Source organism: Nannospalax galili, unplaced genomic scaffold (assembly GCF_000622305.1).
Source record: "Nannospalax galili isolate Female #2095 unplaced genomic scaffold, S.galili_v1.0 scaffold87, whole genome shotgun sequence".
NCBI classification, from domain to species: Eukaryota; Metazoa; Chordata; class Mammalia; order Rodentia; family Spalacidae; genus Nannospalax; species Nannospalax galili.
The window spans coordinates 1,726,956-1,744,409 of NW_008360320.1; the positions used below are offsets into that span (position 1 = coordinate 1,726,956).

The window sequence follows — 17,454 nt, forward strand, 5'->3', positions numbered from 1 at the left end:
TTGGCCCCTTTAATCTTTGGTTATACTTCCCTTTTGGGTGTTTAAGGACATACCATTGGACCAGATAAACTGATTTGTTTTTACTCTTGAGGTCGTTTGAGGATCTGTTCCTCAGGGGTCCCATGGGCTAGGGAGGAGCCCCTGGCTCCTTTCTCTTTAAACATTTTCACGATGTTTAAAGGTCTAACTTAGTCTCTGAGGTTAACCATCATGTCTATGAATTATACACCAACAGCCTGTTTTGTTCAGTATTCTTACCTTACTCATGCCCTACATAGCAGTCATTCAAAATGATTTTTGGCTACTCACCCTGTGTGCGTTCAACTTTCCTCTGCCTATTGGCACCTTCGTGCCAGTTGGTTTACATGTTCCAAGTCTCTAATATCTACTCTGCGAAGTTTTTCCTGGTTCTTCATCATCTCTCCTAAGGTTCCCGAAGCACCTTTGAACATACAAATAACATGCTTGTGCTACTGACCTCATGATTGTAGTCATTTCAACAGTGGGGACTGAGCCACTTTCACCATTCTTCTGCCTGATCTCAGTACAGAGCTGGTTAGAAGGTGCTAAGTTTAATTAGACACCCAATGAATGAACCAATCAGCTGCACATGCACCTTGGGGGGGCAGTTTTCATATGAAATTATGTAAAGTATTTGTATGAAATTATGTAAAGTAGTATTTGAAATTCCTACAATAATCTGTTGATTTAATGCATAATAAATACTGACAGAGTAAAACACTGAGTGCTGAGACTTGCACTGTTTCAGAATCTAGTGAACAGTCCTACTCACAAAGGGCCATTCCTCTTAAGAGGGAGCTGTATAAACACCTGAATTAAAGCGAAGCCTTCCAGATACTTACTGGGAAGTATCAGGGAGCTAGTTTATGATTTTTATTCTTACCATACTTGCCTGTAAAATGCTTACAACTTAAAACCTACTTCAGAGGATAGCTGTAAATATTAAATATTTCTAAAGTGGTTTTCCCTTATCTCAAAGACAATATACACCTGAGAAATACAATAGTAGCTATAGTCAAACAAATTTTCTTCAACTTCCAATAGAGAAAGATTGGTTTTGGTGGAAACCACATATACTAGTTTGAAAGTAAACGTGAACAGGCGTGGAGCATTTGTTTATGTCATGTAGCCTGAGAGCAAAAAGCTCATCCATTATCCTTTGGCATTGTAGAGAAATCCACTTGATAGCTCTTGCTCTTTTCTTCTGATTCATTATTCTCTCTAATGGATGAAATGGAGCATGATGGTAGCTTCAGGAACCAGGGAGCACAGCTAAGTATGTATTTTACCATGTAGATCTAAAGGTGCTTGGAGACACAGGAAGATTAGCTTGAGGAGTTAGGAAATTTTTAGAGAGAGGAGTGGTATCTGGCCTGAGGTACGAAACATGCCTATGCCAGTCAGGTGACATGTTACATCCAAGCTTTATTCTTTTACTCCCAGGTAGTGTGTTAGTTTCTAGCATTTCTGGAAAATGTGAATAGCTGCCCTAGTTGATACCCACTTCTTTATTGCTGAAACTGATACTGGTGATTACAATGGTGGTATGCGCTATTAAGGCCAGTTTGTCCCAAAACCACTTTATTGTTTTTACTCTATTTATTGGCTTATTGCTTTATGACTACTTTTAGTTTTCTTTACAGCAACCATCTGTAGCTAAAAAATGAATTTGCAGTTTTCCAATCAAAATGTACCCTTGTGACCATTAAGAAACAGTCTTTTGTTTTATACTGACTATATAATAAACCATACCTACAGCAAAACTCTGAAATATAAAATTTATAACTTACATTTAAATAAAAACATCTTATTAGCCTATTGGCTTTTATTTTCTTATAAAACCATTTTTGGCAGTATCCAAACTTTTCCAGAAAATTACTTCCAGTTCTTGGAATTATCTTCACATGAATTTTTTAATAAAGCTTAATGGATTCAGAATGTATACAAATAATAAAGTGTTTGAAAAATGGATAACCTATACAAAGTTTACAGAAACTCGGATGTTGTCACAATATAGAGTATTCTAGCTAATATTTGCTTTCAAAACGGAAGAGTATTAAGAGTGGGGTAAAATAAATATTGTAATATAGTTAATGTTTAGAAAATGTGAGAGTATGAGACATTAAAATCACTGGGGCCAGGTAATGTGAGACTGTAATTATTTCAAATTAAGGCCAGCTTTCCCCTCTTTCATATAATAAAATGGACCTGTTTTCAAAATTACTCAAGGCACACACTCAGAAAAACTGGAAAATATTGCAAAATCATTCTTAATCAACAGACTCACAGACATTAACTCTAACAACTGGCTTTCTGAAATGGTAGTTCCAAACAGTGAGTTACTGTGTGGAATTTCTAATCAGAGTCTGGATATTAATCCAGCTTTGCCTTTATTAGCCAGGAAACACTGACATGCCATTTAACTCTTTAAACTACAGTTTGCTAGTCATTAAAGTTAGGGACAATAACAAGTGCCTCTGACGTCCCTGTGATGTCACATGCATGTGCATATGGTACAAACAGCTATAGAACGTAGTGTACCACTTAGTGATACACTAAGATTTCATACTTTTTGATTAAACTCCATTTGAAGGCATAAATTTGCTATATTAAAACAAGTTTCATATAGGTAGCACAAATTTTGATATTGTTTTTTACTCAATCTGTCTTGTAATGACCTTTGTCTTTAAACTGGTATATTCAGACCATTCATAAATAAATTGGTTATATTATTATTATTATTTGAAGTGTGTATTGAGTCTAACATCTTCTTAGCTATTTTTCTTAGCTTCTTTTCATTTGTATTTTTTAAATGTTCTATTTGCCCTTTTTTTGGTTCATGATTCTATTTTATCTCTTCTATTGATTTAAAATTTTTATCTAGTTTTTCATTGCTTATTTGTAAGATTTTATTTATTTATTTATTTCTGAAGACAAGCAGCAGCAACTGTCAAGGTTTCAAATAAATGTGGAGTGAAAGCTCTTATTAAAAAAAGTACTACTTTGATCCCAGTACACTTGGAAAACATATACATTACAAACTTTTATCAATACAGCATCTTAATCCAACTTATATCACAAAAAGGATCCACAGAACAGTTTAGAAACCACTGACCTGAGGGCTGATAATCGGGAAAAATCTTATTTCCTAATTATCAAAGTGCTAAAACAAGTGTGTGTTGGGGACACGGAGACTTGTAGATCCAGATGACTTTTTTTTCATGTGTCTTTTTGAAGCAGGGTCTCCCTGTAGCCCCAGCTGTCCTGGAACTCACTATGTAGACCAGGCTGGCCTTGAACTCACAGAGATCCGCCTGCCTCTGCCTCCCAAGTGCTGGGCCAGCTGACTTTTAGAGTTTTCCATAAGGATTATTGAAAATTCATTTTGTGAAGCAAGTATTACCCTTATATCAAACCAGACAAAGACCCGACAACTAAAGAAAATTATATGCAAATATCTCTGATGAATGTAGGTGTCAAAATTGTAGTCCACTACATAAATAGACTAGGACAGAAACCATGTCATCATCTCATGAGATACAGAAAAGCCTTTTGATAAAATTTAATACAAGTTCATGATAAAAGTCTAGGTAATTTAGGGACCCAAAGAACATACATAAACATAATAAAAGCAATAAACAACAAGCCTATCACCAACATTATACTAAATAAAGAAAAGCCTTGAAGCAGTCCCATTAAAATCATGAATAAGATAAGGATTCTCCATTCCTGTTCAAAACAGTGCTTGAAGTTTTAGTTAGAATGCCAAGTGAAGGAGATACAGGTGATATCAATTGGAAAGGAAGAACTCAAAGCATACCTATTTGCAGATGATTATTTACATAAACGACCCTAAAGACTCATCAGAAAACTCCTGTAGCTGATAAACACATTCAACAAAGTAGTAGGATACAAAATTTACACATAAAAATCAGTGGCCTTCCTATATTCCAATGACAAACATGCCAAAAAAGAAATCAGAGAAACAATCCCATTCACAATAGACTGAAAAGAAGAGCATATCTTGGAACAAATCTAACCAAGGAACTGAAAGACTTGTGCAATGAAAACGTTTAAGACACTGAAAGAAATTGAAGATACCAGAAAATGGAAAGACCTCCCATGCTCATGGTTTGGTAAGATTCATACTGTGACAATGTCTATCCTGCCAAAAGCAAACTACAAATTGAATGCAATCTCCAACAAAATTTCAACACTATTCTTCACAAAAATTGAAAAACTAATCTCAAATTTCATATGGAGCACAAAAGATCCAGGTTAGCCAAAACAATCATGAACAATATGGGGGGAAAAAAGCCTGCTGGAAGTGTTACCATTCCAGATTTCAAGTTATGCTACAGAGCTATCTTAATTAAAACATCATGGTAATGGAATAAAAACATTGATCAATGGAATAGAATTGATGATCCATGCCTAAACTTACACTCATACAGCCATCTGATTACTGACAAAGAGAACAACAATGTACACAGGAGAAGAGCATCTCCAATGAGTAGTGCCAGCTGAACTGGACAGTTACATGCAGAACAATGACACTAGAACAAAATTCATCTCCAAGTAGGTCAAAGGCCTCAACATAAGACCTGATATCCTGAACCTGATAAGGAAATGGGCTTGAACTTATTGGCACAGGACCTTGCCAGACATTAAGACCAACAATTCATAAAATGGATGTCATGAAGAGGCAGCCTGTAGAATGGGGAAAAAAAAAATCTTTACCAGCTGTATATCTGATGGTTTGAATAAGAATGTCCCTCCCACAGGCTCCAAGTGTTTACACATTTTGTCCCCAGTTGGTGGCACTGTTTTGGGAGGTCTTAGAGGGTGTGTAGCTATGCTGGAGGAAGCATGTCACTGGGGGCAGACTTTCTTAAGCCTTGTTGGATCTCAAGTAGCTGCCTTGGTCCTGTGCCGGCCTGAATATATGAGCTCTCTGCTTTCTGCTCCTAACCCAGATACCTCCTGCCACCAGGCCTCCCCGCTATGACGAACTGTAATTCCCCTAGAAACTTAAGCTCAAATGAACTCTTCCTTCTGTAAGTTTCTTGGGTCAGTGTTCCTATCGCAACAACAGAAAAGTGACTATTACATATCTCAAATATTCAAAAAACCAAACAACCTAATTTAAAACTAGGGCATGGTACAAAAGATGAAATACAAATGACTGAGCAATATAGATTTTAAAAAATGTTCAACACCCTTGGCCATTAGGGAAATGTAAATTAAAAACCTTGATGTTTTGTCTTACTCTAGTCAGAATGGCAAACATTTTTTTTAATTACTGTGATGGTTTTAATGTTAATTTGCAACAAATTAGAATCATGAGTAGGAAGCTGTGCTGGATAGCTTTAGTGTCAACTTGATACACCTGGGTTGAGGGAGCCTCAATTGGGGAATAGCCTCCATTGGACTGGCCTGTGGCCATATCTGAGGGGCATCTTCTTGATGAGTGATATGGGAGGGCCTAGCCCACTGTGGGTAGTGCCACCCCTGGGCAGGTGGGCCTGTGTTGCATAATAAAGCAGGCTGAGCAGGGGCCAGAAGAGCAAATCAGTAAGCAGTGTTCCTCCATGGCCTGTGCTCCAGCTCCTGCTTCCAGGTTCCTGCCCTGTGTTCCTACCTTGGGCTTCCGGATGAACTGTGACCTGGGATACGTAAGCTAAATAAACCCTTTCCTCCCCAAGTTGGTAGTGGTCAGAGTATTTTGTCACTGCAGTGAAGAACAAACTAGGACAGAAATCTCAACTGAAAATTTTTTCTGATTACTTTGATGTAAAAAGAACCATCCCTAAATGTGGGTGGCACTTTCTGGTAGCAACCCAAATGAGAAGGGTCATGGCAGAAAGATTACTTGCCTTTTGCTGGTTTGGCTTTTCCTCTTGCCCCAAGTTGATTTATTCTCTTGTTGCTGCTAATTGCTTTGATGATGCTGGAGCCACTGTTTCCAGAGGTACTGGATTCCAACAACATTTCAGGAAACCTCCACGATTTTGGCACAGATTAGGACTGCTGGGGCACCCAGCCCCATGGACCGAGCAATTACTGGTGTGGGAAAGCCGCTGTGGGACTACTCCGACTGCTGAGGCACCCACCCAGGATCATGGACATCTCAAGTACTGGGATCTCAGCCTCTCAGGTGTGTATATGTGTGTGTACACTCATGCACGCACATGTGTGTTACATGTATATATGTAATGTGTGAATATATGTATAATGTAAAATCTGTGTGTGTGTGTGTGTGTGTGTGTGTGCGTGTGTGTGTTCTGTTCCTCTAGAGAACCTAATAGAAGGACAAATGCTGGCATGGATGTGGGGAAAGAACACTTATTCATTGCTGATAGGAGTGTAAACTGGTGCAACCAGTATGGAAATCAGCATGGAGTTTCCTCACAAAGCTAGAAATAGATCTACTGCATGATCCAGATATACTACTGTTGGGCATATATCCAAATGACTTCATACCCTACTTCAGAGATACTTCCTCATCCACGTTGGTTGCTACTACATTCACAATAGCCAGGAAATGAAAACAGCCTAGATGTTGATCAAATGATGAAAGAATAATGAAAATGTGGTAATTTACACAATGAAGTATTCTGCTGTTAAGTGAAACTATGAAATTCTCAAGATGGACAGAGGTGGAATCATTCTGAGTCAGGTTACTCAGATCTAGAAAGATAAACATGTTTTCTCGCATTTGTGGATATTAGCTATGAATCTTTAGATATGTTTTATTTGGAATTTCACTTCAAAAAAAAAAAAGGCTGGGGCTGGAGAGATGGCTCAGCAGTTAAGAGCACTGACTGCTCTTGCAGAAGACCTGGGTTTGATTCCCAGCACCCACATGGCGGCTACGAACCATCCTTAACTCCAGTTCCAGGGGAATCTGACGCCCTCTTCTGACCTCCACGGCATTGCACCATGACACGGGTGCACTCACATACATGTGAGCAATACAGTCATACACATAAAATAAAAATATTAATTAAAATAAAATATAAAAAAGATGTATCCTCAGAAAGCACTCACCATCATTAAAAAAAAGGCTTTAGTGTCTCTACTAGGGCCTCCAATACATATTTATTTCAGCAGAAATAATTTTAACAAACTTGTAAACAAAAGCTCCTATTTCAAAATAGAAACAAATTCTCAGATCATATGTTTATAGTAGTTATACTTATTTAAGTGACATACATGTTCAGTTGTAAGATGTTAACTAAATTTCTGTGACAAATATGCTTTTTAAGAAAAATACCAAGAACATTATAGAGTTAATGCAGAGTTTTAAGGAGTATCTAGTAGTCACTGTTTTTCTTCAGTCTTCGCTTTAGATGTTATTTCTAGCACAGGTAAGTAGGCAGTCTTTCATATGTTCCAACACTGGAAACTTTGGTTACTAGCATATCAGCTGACTTGCAAACAAGAAGCCACTCATTTAAAGAATGTTTCAAGTGAACAATTTGCAAACCTCAAGGATGGAAAATCCCTAAGAATACACCATTGTGAACATTTACAACCATCACAACTGTGGCTGGTCTGTTCATGCCATTCTTCTGAAATAACATCTCAGAAATATAAGCTTTTAACAACAGAAAATGGCACATGTATGATTTCTCCAACAATCTGTATGTCATTTTACCTTTCCATTTGAAAAAAAAAAATGCAGTAGAAAACAGAGCACCATGTTTCATTATCTCAGTTCATGTTCACCATTATAGCATCACCAGTGTTGCCCAGAGACAGTTCATAGTGAATTAAGTTCTTCACACCAAGTAAATGGCTGCCCACAGCCACTGGCTAGTGTTTGTATGAATTAAAATTTCTAGATGTTGGGAGAAATAAATGCTACTGCGATCCTCCACTCTGCTTCTTCTGTTTCTTATTCGTGCTTAGAAACCTTTCATGTTACTCTTGGTGTTGTCAATTGGCTCCCTTGGGGGTATCTGGGCCTGCTGCCCCTGCCCACTGGAAGAGGCTGCCTGCTGTGTTGCCTTCTGCTTTTAACATTGTCCAATCAAACGTGTAGTCATACTGGTGGTTCAGGGTCCTGAAAAGGATGCGGAATAGCTGCCTCAGATACATGTAATCTGGAGCTTCCTCAAAGCGCAGCCCACGGCAGTAATTTAGGTACACTGAAAATTCTGCAGGAAACCCCTTACATAAAACTTCAATAGGAGTGGACATCTTCTTTTCACTAATCTTTTCATATTTTTGTTTCTTTGTTGCAGCCTTTAGCCCTTGCCATGGCAGACTGGCTCTATTAAAATACATCAAAACATAGCCTAATGATTCCATGTCATCTCGGCGACTCTGCTCAATACCAAGATGTGCGTTAATGCTGGCATATCGGGCAGTACCGGTCAGGTTTTTATCTTCTCTGTATGGTATGTGTTGTCTTGTCCTGTTGTCTCTATACTTTTTGGCCAAACCAAAATCAATAAGGAATAACTTATTACAGTGACGTCCAATACCCATTAGGAAGTTATCTGGTTTAAGGTCTCTGTGTATAAAATTCTTTTTGTGGACATACTCAATTCTACTGATCATCTGGTCAGCTAACATAAGTACAGTTTTCATTGTGAACCTTCTTGAACAGAAATTGAACAGGTCTTCAAGGCTGGGACCTAGAAGATCCATGACTAGCACATTGTAGTCTTTTTCCTGTCCATACCACCGTATATGGGGGATGCCAACACCACCTTGAAGAATCTTGTACAATTTGCTCTCGTACAGCAACTGTGGGTGCCTAGCCTTCTGCGATTCTAGCTTCACAGCCACTTCGTCACCATTGGTGATGTTGATGGCCAGATAAATGTCCCCAAAGGAGCCAGACCCGATCTTATGCACCAGTTTGTATTTCCCTCCTACGGTGCACTCCACCTTTGAGATGCTGCTGCTCGCCATCTTGAGTTGTGAAGATGGAGGCTGGGGTCAAGCCTCCACACGTCTAAGGGGAAGATGGAGGCCTTGGGGTGATCCACCCGGCAAGGCTGCTAAGGGCGGCAGGAATCTTGACACCCGGGCTTTCCTGCCGCTGTTACTGGGCTGTCAGTGGCAAGGCCCGTGGGCTCAGTGGGTCAGTCCGCTGTTGGTGACGTGGCTGCAGTGGCTTAACCTCGGCTCGCCTGGGCCAGCGGCCGTTGGTGAGGTGGCCGAGCAGGCCTAAGCTCTGCTTATTTCTTGCCAGCTGCCTGTCTTGCCTCCGCCACGGCGTCACGGAAGGGGAAGGGAGCGCAGTGAGTTAGGGCAGGTACCGCTGCCACCCCTGCCCCTGGCTCCGGCCCAGGGACCCGTCAACCCTCCGATGCCGCCATCTTGAGACTCCCGATCCAGCAGACAAAATGTCAGAGCTGCTTCGCCGGGCAAAGCACTCTGGGTAACGGGCCTCGCGCTCACCCTACAGGGTCGGTGACCAGGGAGCGCGACCAGGTCTGCTTCACCTTTTGGCAATACTGTCCTTTGTATGTCTGTGAAGTGACTGCAACAGAATATTCCCCATCTTATCAACAGATCTTTTGTCATGTATTTAAATTTTCATAAACTATACATGCTTTCAGAGTAATTATATGTATGAAATATATTACATTTTATCTTATTTTCATTCCAGTTCCAGCCCCCCTTTTGCTCTTTCTTTTGATATTTTTTGCTTGTTTGTTTGTTTTGTTTTGTTTTGTTTTTTTGTTTGTTTGTTTGAGCTAGGTCTCATAGTCTGGGCTGGCTTCAAAGACTTGATCTTTCTGCCTGAGCCCCTAGTGCTGGATTACAGGTGTGTACCACCTTGTCCAATTTTATTTCTTTTTGTAAACCCAAGTTCCTGACTGATTCCAAATTCTGCCTAAAGAAGTTCCCTTAATGTCATAGAAGGTGTCTAGTAATGAATTTCTTCAGTTAGTGTGAAATTTTTATTTCTCTTTCACTTCTTTTTTTTCTAGATCCAGGAATTTAGGCACACGGTGGCACTTTATGCTGGGATAGTTTCTGGTAGGAAGTCTGTCTTCATTTTGATCCTTTTCCCTTCTTTTTTCCCTCTTGGATACCTTCAACATGTTCAGACTTTCATATTCCAGTGTTTGAATAGCATACGTATATTTTTTTCTATTTGGCATTCTGTGATCATTTTGGATCTATGATTCCTTTTCTGTCACTAATTTTGTAAAAAGATTTTTTTTTCAAACATTGTGTCTTCCCCATTATCACAATCTTCTTTGGGGATTTCCACTGCACATATGCTTCCTTGTTTGAAAACATCCCTTACTATTGGGCGCTGGATCCACTTGTTTATCTTTGTCAGTTAATCTGATTTTTATTGCCCTAGCATCATGTTCTTGAATTCTTTTTTCAGCTGTGTTGACTTTATTCATGATCCTGTTGGAAGCTTTATATCTATATAGTTACCTGTTTGTTTTCTCTAGCATGTCCATTTGATTATTGAAGTTTCTTCATATATTTCTCTTTTTATTACATTTAGTGTGTGTGTGTGTGTGTGTGTGTGTGTGTATGTGTGTGTGTGTGTTTGTGTGTGATGACTCTTGTGTGCCATGGTGAAAATGTGCCCTGGGCATGCAGATAGAGGTCAGAAGACAACTTATAGGAGTTGTTTCTCTCCTTCTACCATGTGGGTCCTGGATCAAACTCAGGTCATCAGGCTTGTGAATAAGAAATTTACCCACTGAACCACCTTACCTGCCCTCCATCTCTCTTTTGTACTATTTTGATCTAATATGCTTTTTTTAATCTATTAGAGCTGATAGTATATTAAAATAATTACTTTGAATTCTCCAATAATTTTCAACATCTGTGTCACATGCAATCTAATGGTGATGATTTCTTTGTTTCTTTTGTCTATGTGTGTGGAGGCTGGGTTGTATTTTCATGTGACATATTTTTTTGAAAGCAAAGTGCTTTTTCTTTTTCTTTTTCTTTAACATGCCTTTTCTTTAGCTACATTTTAAAGATGGTTTGTTTCCATCCATTCAGGAGCAGAACGGGGTTGAATTTGGACTTAAAATCTCTCTCATGCTATCCTGTGTTTGCAGTGTTGGCTGGTTTGACAGTTTTTTCAATGTCAGTTCTTTCCTTGGTTTATAATCTCCCCTGGAGGATCTGTCTTCTACAGCTCTCCTGGCTGCAGTGCACTGCCATCTTTACTGCGTTAGCCTGGTGTGGGAGAGAAACAAGTGCTGATGTTTTTGTTGACTTTGTCTCAGGCATGCCCTGAACAACGTGAACAATGCTCTGCTTCTCCAGTGAGAGGAGCTCCTCTTTGATCTGGTGGATAAGCTGTCTTCCCAAAGGAAGGCTGCCTTCTTCTGATTTCTTTGTTTTATTTTCTCCATCTCCTGCTCCCAGGTATAATGACTCTCCACCACTGTCTTTAGATGGCAGTTTCCATTGCTTCCCTCCTATACAATAAGCCTTTCAAGTAGTGAAGACAGAGCAGGTGAGTGTGGGCAGAGCATTCGCGCTGGATAGCTTCAGTTGTCAACTTGACACACCTGGGTATAGGAAACCTCAATTGAGGAATTTCCTCCATTGGATTGCCCTATGGGGCATTGTCTTGATTGCTGAGGGGTGTAGGAGGGCCCAGTGTGGGCCCAGCTCACTGTGGACAGTGCCACCCCTGGGCAGGTAGTCTTGTGTTATATAAGAAAGCAGGCTGAGCACAGGCCAGAGCAAGCCAGTAAACAATGTTCCTCCATGTTTTGTGCTTCAGTTCCTGCCTCCAAGTTCCAGCCCTGAGTTTCTACTCTGACTTCCCTCAGTGATGAACTATGGTCTGGAGATGTAAGATACAATTAATCCTTTCCCTTCAAGTTGGTTTCGGTCAGTGTTTTTCTCACAAGAATAAGAAAGAAATTAAAACAGCTTGGTTAGTAGCTGCTGGTCCTTCTCTCAGGCTAACACAATGAGAAAAATCTCAGGACACTTCAGGCCTTCCTTCTACTGCTGGTGTGCATTTACAAGCCCCTGCATCTGCAGCACCCATGGCTGGGCATTCTTACACTCACCTACACTTTGCTTCTTTGTGAAACATTCTGGCTGTCTCCTTACTATTTCATTCAGCATCCGACAGTATCAGCCACCTGTAGGCAAATGCTCAGGTTTCATTGGTCCCTGGCAGGCACCTGTCTCTTGCTGTGTTTTGAATTGCTTATTGCCCCGACCCTTTGCCAACTCTTTGCATTAATTCTGATTTTTATAACACTAGCTTTTTTATGAAGCAATGTTGTTCCAGCTGTCTCCCAAGCATTGGTCCATATGATTCTCACAATAACACAATTATCCAGATCATTCCCATTTTACAAATGGACACATCAAGCTTAGCAGGGCCACATCACTCACTTCAGGTCAGAAATCTAGAAATAGGTGGATGAGGAATTTGAATATGGTTCCCTAATTTTTGCTCGATGTCATATGCCTTCTGCTTTGAATATTTCTTGTCCCTATTGTCACTGAGTTTTCACTGGCTGATCTTTCTGTGTACCATTCATCAATTCTTCCTCTTCTGCATGTTCAAAATTAAGAATTTCCTCCATGACACTATTTTTCATTCCTGTAGCTCCTTTGCTCCCAAGGCCTCAACCAGCAAACCACCATATGTTGATCATCTTCCCTTAAAGTCACAAATACCTGAAATAGGTTAAAAAGAGGAAAGGTTTACTTTCCCTGAAAATTTAGAGGTTTCAGTCCTGTACTAGCACATAGCAGGAGTATGCAGTGAAGGAAAACCTTCTTCACCAGGAAGGAGAAGTGAATTGGGCCCATTACTTGCTTTACAGGCATGCTTCCAATGCCTGAGGGCCTCCCATTTGTTCCTCATACTGAAGTTCTGTCAGCTCCCAGTGGAGCCAAGCCAAACTTTTAACAATGGGCCTTTGAGGGATAATGTAGGTGCAAACTATAGCATACTATTGTGGTAAGAATGAGCAGGTTTACAGTCCAGTCTTTCTATGGCTTTTTCATACTATTCTATTCAATTTAAACCTTTAGCACGTGTTCCCCTGTCTCCCTTCATCTGATGCCTTGCTTCTTATGCCATTAAAAATGAAAAATAATCACAGGAGAATTTATACATGCCTCCTCCAATTCACATCCACCCTTTCTAACTCACTGGTCACACTCTTTGGTTCCTTTACCCTTCAGCTCTCTGAACACTGTAGCTTTTCTAACCCTAAATACATTGTACCTCAATTGTCCAGCCCCAACTTTCCCTGAGAATTTGTATAGCACCTGATTTTGTAGCATCATCCTTTCTACAACTGCAAAGAAGCTCTCAGTCTAGTCTACCATAAAACTTGTCTTCTCCAACTGTAAACGCACATTTGTCATTTCATTACTCAGACCTGAAAACCATGGAGCCATTCTTGGTTGGTTCTTACTTAAATTTTATGTTCAGTCAAATGATTCATTTATTTACACTTTCAATGTCTGTCCAGAATCCAAGCCATAGTCACCTGTCATATTGAATTTTATGATACTTCCTTATGGCAAAGAGTACCACCCAACATGCTGCATGCTTTTTTTCCTCAGTGAAAGGATATGACTTTCAGCTGGCATTTGCTCTTAAAATTGATACTTGCCAGACTTCCTTAGATATAAGTGAGGCTCCCTAACTACATTTTGACCAATGGAACATAAGCAGAAGTGTTCTGTAAGTTAAGAAGAAATATCCAGGGGAGATGCAACCAAGTGACAGGAACAAGAGTATCTCTACATGGGCAAGCACAGGAAACTTGTTTAAGAAACTTGAAATCTATCTCTGTTGTTCATATCCTTATTGTATTAGTCAGGGTTCTCCAAAGAAACAGAACCAGTAGAATGAATATATATGTATAGAGATTTATCATCTTAGCTCACAGGACAGAGTCCGAGTAGTCCAATAATGGCTGCACCACACTGGAGAGGCTGAGAGTCCGTAGTCACTGTCTATGAGGCTGGATGTCTCAGTAGTCCCAAACTGGCACTGAAGGTCTGACAAATTCCAAAAGATCAGCTAGTCTTCAGTCTACAGCAGCAAGATGAACTCACCAGCGAGAGAGAAGGCAAGCAGCAAGAAGCCTGACATTCTCCTCTTCCATGGCCTTTTATGCAGGCTGCCATCAGAAGGTAACACCCACATTTAGGGTGTGTCTTCCAGCTTCAGATGATCCAATCAAGAAAATCTCTCTCATTTCAGTTAATCCCAGATCCAGTCAAGTTGGCACCCAGGATTAGCCATCACAAGTCCACCCCTTAATCAACTTGACACCCAATAGCATCTCTCTCTGTCATGCTTAATTTTCAAATGAAAATTGGTCATACAATGACCAATGCATTATATATCTTAGAGTAGGTGATGAGGTCTTAGAGGAATTCTTAGTCCTTGAGTATCTCATAACCCAATATAATCATATAGGTTCACCACACTTAACCACTTAACACTTATCTCAATTACACATTCAAAAAAAAAAAAGAATAACTCAAGTATTTGCTTAACATATGTATATTACATGAAGCCTATTCTTAACCAAATAGGACAAGAATATTCATGTCAATTACAATCCACGGGTCTGCAACTGGTCACGTGGCCTAAGTTGGTATTTGTAACTACCTTCCTCTACTACCCATTCTGTATTTCCTCCACCACCAGCAAGCACCTTTACAGGTCTTGGCTCTTTCCCTGGAAGAGTGACCCCATACTTTGACCTCTGAAGGGTCTGGGCCATTTGTTATCCTCTCAGGATTGGGTTGTTTCAGTTTCCCATTGACCTTAATCACAGGACATGGTAACACCAAAAGTACCCTAAGGAATCTCCTGTCTTCCAGATATAATCTTCATTACCTCCATTGTGGAGAACCAGTCCAATTTCCCTCTGGTAGTCTGGGCCAATCACTCCTCCTAATACTGTTATTCCTTTTTTAGCCTGATGACTTAAGGGCATTAGAAGCCCAAAGTGTCCAGGGGGAAGTCTTAGCTTCCAGTTCAACGGAATGTTTGCTGTCTCTCCTGGCAGAAGCACTCCCTCCTCTCTGGAACCAACATCCAAGCCAGTAGAGGGCAAAGTTGAGGGTACAGGAAGCAAAAATTGTCCTAGTGGGTCACCAGGGGTGATAGTGAGTGGAATCATTCCCACTTCCACCCCTTGATTCCTGGACCCATGAATCCTGGCTATAGGAGAAACTGTACCATATATTGGGCACTGATTCAAAGCATACACTGCCTTCTGGAGGACCCTGCCCCAGCCCTCCAGGCTATTGCCCCTAATTGGCTCTGTAACTGTGTCTTTAAAGACTATTCCATTGTTCTGTCAAGCCAGCTGCTTCAAGATGTTGGGGAACATGGTAAGACCAGCGGATTCCATGACCATAGGCCCACTGTCACACTTCTTTGGCTGTGAAGTGAGTTCCCTGGTCGGAACTGATGCTGTCCGGAATACCATGATGGTGGATAAGGCATTCTGTAAGTCCCTGGATGGTAGTTTTGGCAGAAGCATTACGTGCAGGAAAGGCAAATCCATAACCAGAATAAGTGTCTATTCCTGTAAGGACAAAATTCTGTCCCCTCCAATATAGAAGTGGTCCAATGCAGTCAACCTACCACCAGGTAGCAAGTTGGTCACCACAGGGAACAGTGCCATATCGGGGGCTCAGTGTTGGTCTCTGCTGTTGGCAGATCTGGCACTCAGCAGCAGCTGTAGCCAGGTCAGCTTTCGTGACTGGGAGTCCATGCTGTCGAGCCTACACATAACCTCCATCTCTGCCACCATGGCCACTTTGTTCATGGGCCCATTGAGCAATGACAGGGATAGCTGAAGGCTGACAGTCCACAGAGCAGGTCATTCGATTTACTTGATTATTGAATTCATCTTCTGCTGAAGCCACTTTTTGATGAGAATTTACATGAGACACAAGTATGTTTATATCCTTTGCCCATTTGGAGAGATCTATCCACAAACTTCTTCCCCAAATGTCTTTCTCACCAATTTTCCAATCATGCTACTTCCAAGTCCCTGACCATCCAGCCAAACCATTGACTACAGCCCATGAAACAGCATATAATTGCACTTCTGGCCATTTCTCCTTCCCAGCAAAATGCACGACCATGTGCACTGCCTGAAGTTCTGCCAATTATGAAGAATTTCCTTCCCCAGTGTCCTTCAGGGTTGTTCCAGAAATTGGCTGTAATGCCGCAGCTGTCCACTTCTGAGTAGTGCCTCCATAGCGGGCAGAACCATCTGTAAATCAAGCCCTAGTCTTCTCTTCTTCAGTCAACCGATCATAGGGCACACCCCATGAAGCCATAGGTGCATGCTTGAGAACAGGAGGCATCGTAACAGGAGTAGGAACCATAGGCATTTGGGCAACTTCTTCATGTAACTTGCTTGTGCCCTCTGGGCCTGCTCGAGCCCAATCACGTATATACCACTTCCACTTGAAAATGGATTGTGGCTGTGCATGGCCTACTTTATGGCTTTGGGGGTCAGACAACACCCAGCTCATGATGAGCAGCTCCAATCGCATGGTGACTTGGTGGCCCATTGTCAAACGTTCAGTTTCCACTAAGGCCCAATAGCAGGCCAAGAGCTGTCTCTCAAAGGGAGAACAATTGTCCTCAGATGAAGGCTAAGCCTTACTCCAAAATCCCAATGACTTCCACTGTGACTCCCCTATGGGGGCCTGCTGGAGACTCCAAACAGCATCTTTATCTGCCACTGATACCTCAAGCACCATTGGGTCTGTCGGATCATATGGCCCAAGGGGCAGAGCAGCTTGTACAGTAGTTTGGACCTATTGAAGGGCCCTTTCCTGTTCCAGGTCCCACTCAAAGGTAGCTGCCTTCAGAGTCACTTGATATATGGGTCATAGTAACACACCCAGATGAAGAATGTGCTGCCTCCAGAATCTAAGCAGGCCCACCAAGTGTTGTGCTTCTTTCTTGGTGGAGGGAGGGGCCAAATGCAACAACATATTCTTCACCTTAGAAGGAATGTCTCTGTATGCTCCACACCATTGAACTCCAAGAAATTTAGAAGGCCCTTGAATTTTGGTTGGCATTATTTCCCATCCTCTCATGCACATATGCTTAACCAACAAGTCCAGACTGTCTGCTACTTCCTGCTCACTGGATCCAATCAGCATAATATCATCAATAAAGTGTGCGGGGGATTCAAGCCTGCGACCCCCCATGCAAGGATGACTGGGGATGAGTAAGCGAGCCATTTGCCAGCCCCTGCTGCCCTCAGCACTGGGAACAATCAGACGCAATGGGGAGTCTAGTCAAGCAGGAACTCGTTTATTGCAGCAGGGCAGGGTGCTTATAATTCCCCCACCCCTCATAGTTCTCCAATCAGCTTAAAGGTCAATGCATGCATGCAGGCAGAAGCCCATGAAAGCTTATGGAGGCATCCAATCCGATGATCTTCAAAACAAGTC

At 41.2% G+C, this 17,454-nt stretch overlaps 1 pseudogene; it reads right to left on the reverse strand.

The window, feature by feature from the left end:
* Positions 1-7,931: 7,931 nt before the first annotated feature.
* On the reverse strand, positions 7,932-8,946 carry LOC103727316 (annotated as a pseudogene).
* Positions 8,947-17,454: the final 8,508 nt, after the last annotated feature.